The sequence below is a fragment of the Eurypyga helias genome, unplaced genomic scaffold, assembly GCF_000690775.1.
Source record: "Eurypyga helias isolate BGI_N326 unplaced genomic scaffold, ASM69077v1 scaffold6168, whole genome shotgun sequence".
NCBI lineage: Eukaryota > Metazoa > Chordata > Aves > Eurypygiformes > Eurypygidae > Eurypyga > Eurypyga helias.
In genome coordinates, this window is record NW_010266175.1 from 40,877 (window position 1) to 43,872 (window position 2,996).

A 2,996-nucleotide genomic window follows, 5' to 3' on the forward strand; every position below is an offset into this window, starting at 1 on the left:
TTTGTGACCAGGGGGAAAATTGTGGAGAAAAGGAGTCTGCGAGGCTCTGCCCCCAGCCCGTAAGCGGCACAGCTTTCTTCTCCTTTCTCACCGTCGGCTGGAAATCTGGCATTAAAAACAAACACAGCATCTTCTGGGGTACCCTGATGTTTCATGTTGGAAACTGAGGTCTTTGCTGGGTTGACCGCCACTTCCGATGAACAGCTAACGTTGCACTCACGCAAGCCAGCATGCTGAAAACTGAGGAAGTGATAATGGAAAACATAGTCATTCTATAAAATCCGGTTTCATTTATTCATCGCTAACACCTATTCAAGTTTAGTAACAAAATAGTTACTAGGATTAGTTTTGCCTTCATTTACAGCATTAGAGTTCTGGCCAAAAACATCTGGCCCTATCCAGGTACACTGCAGCCTATGGGAAGCAGCCAGGAAGACAGGAATTCAAATTTGTGATGTTTTTAAGCATGTATTTCAGGTTTTTGCTGTAGAACACAAGAGGTAATAAAAAAAATCATCCTTTGCAAGTCATTATTGGTGAAGGAAGTGTTAATGCTTCACCTACTAAAATGTTTAGCGACCCTCGGAGAGCACATTTTTCTTTCTCTCATTATGTCCATATTTTTTGTCACTGAGGTTCAGCTTTCTGCAGGTCTCCAACACCCAAAGGTGCAGCCAAGTACCCCATGGGGTACTCAAAACCAACTATTCAGCAAACTTTTTCACACCACCGTAATCACCCCTGTGAGTCCCCCTGAGGAACTTTCCCAGGTGCTTCAAGAGACCCTTGGCCCTGTAGCCATCATTCTGCAAAACTTGCCCAACATACGCTCGGTCTAAAACTGCAGGAATATAAGAAATCCCACCCTGCTGTGGAAAAAAAAAAAGAAAAATACACCCCAAACCTAAATTGCTCTGCTCAGTGTGAATATAATACTTTGTTTGCACATCACCTGTTCACAGGGAGTGTGGCAGCGCATGGAAAGCTTCATTGCCATGTCTACGTGGGTCCTAATTTTCCAGGGTTAAAACCTGAATCAAGCTTTTCCTCTAGCGAGGACAAGCTGTGAAGAGCAGACAGCTTCATTAAAAAGGAAATCTATAAATCCTGAAGTCCTCTCCTCACCTCTGTTAACTGCATTGTTCGAGGCGAAAGCTCTTAACTGCAGCTTTTCAAAGGCATGTCTGAATGGAACCTTTTTCCTCAAAAAACTTTGAAAATGTGCATAAACAACGACAATGCCTAATAACCGCAGTGCTGGTTTACGAGATTTGGGTGCTAAAGACAAGAACTACTTACAGTAATAACGAGATGCACGAGCTTGATTCTTTATTCTCCTGAGTGACTCCATTACCGCCAGTGCTTGAAGGGGATTCCTGCAGGCGCAGGATCAGGCCCTGAGTTGTTTGCCAGCGACCACACTGACATCACACCCAGACAAGAGTCACCGAAACGGAGATTTTGTTCCACAAGAAGAGTACATTAGATATCCCCGAGTGTTTTATGAGGCAGGACGTTTCTGACTAGGCTGACAGAACCACCAGCGTGCCAGGTAACCAGAGCTCCGAACAAATACTGCCGCTGTGATTTACGGCGCAGTCGCCAGAGCCTTCCCAGCTTCATCTTTGATGGCTGCTTACTCAGGCTGTCGTTTTTAGCTCCACAGATTATATCTGCCTCGGCCTCTTCCACAAACACTGGATTCACTGGAGTGCGTTGCAGACAATACAGCTCTCAAAACAATGAAGCATCTGTGTTCATTTTCTTCTATTTTATCTTTAGAATTCTACTATTTAGGTCACTATCTGTTGCTTCCAGCTATTCTTTCCTGACAAACTGTAGCTCTTTTTAGGCTTAAAAAGATATAATCAATGAATTCATATATGTTATTCCTCCGGGTATGAAGGTCTAGATGTAATAAGTGGTACACATAGCGTAAGATCACACTGCTATTCCTGAACTGCAGCTCCAAGATTAATTGTGCCTCATAGGCCAAAATTTGAAGAGCTGCATTTGAAAATCTGATACAACTAACACAATAAAAGCTCAGTATTACTAAATTTCTCCAGTGCTTTAAACACGATCCCTCACCAGCGTGAACTGGAAGGGTGTGAATGTATGTGTGTATATTCCACGACAAACCATTTTAGATAGAGAGGAGAATAATGACGAATGTGTCCTTTACATTATCATACCTGCCTTTCCCAGAAGAAAAAAAAAAATCCACCGCAGGTTTTACTTGTGAAGGATAATCCTTGGGTTTTAGCAAGTAACCTCACTCATCGTGAAATGCATCAGTGTCTGTGGAATAACGATTATTCTCGGGAACGGGGACATACAGGAATTCCATTCGCGTTTAAACTTCAGCTGGTTGCTCTGCTCATGTGAAAAATCACTATGCCCTGAATGAAACGAAGATGAGTGCTTAAGCAAACAGTCATAAATTAATTTATAATGAAACATGACAGTCATGATTTAATTTAGAATGTATTTAAGATTGTTGTTACTATTTGTATAGGTCTTTTTTGCCTGGAGGAAAATGTGGCTTCATAGTGAAATGCCAGCTATTGAAATACCAAACTTCTTACGTGTACATGTGTGTTAATTAATTAAAATGATGTAGATACTTTGCTAATGGAGACCTGTTGTCTGCTGCAAGCAGTCAGACAAAAGACCGCGTGACTGAGGCACGCGCAGTATCGGTGGGTCACCAAGAACTTAGCAGGAAGCACGAGGGGGGCAGAACACGGCCTGTAGAATCTGCGGGGTCGTGAGGCTGCCACACAGGTTCCTTCCTCAGAGCGAGGAGAGGGAGCGTAACACGAGAGACAGCGGTGGCGGCTGCAGCTTTTGCACTTCTCATCGGCTCCGGGCAGCTGCTGGCTGCCCTCGCACAGCAGAGCGGCTGCGTAGGCCCAAAACCGCCTCCCCGGGACGCGGGTCTGGCCGACGGCTGCTTTTGCTGCCACAGGCCGGACACACGTGAAGCGCCGTTC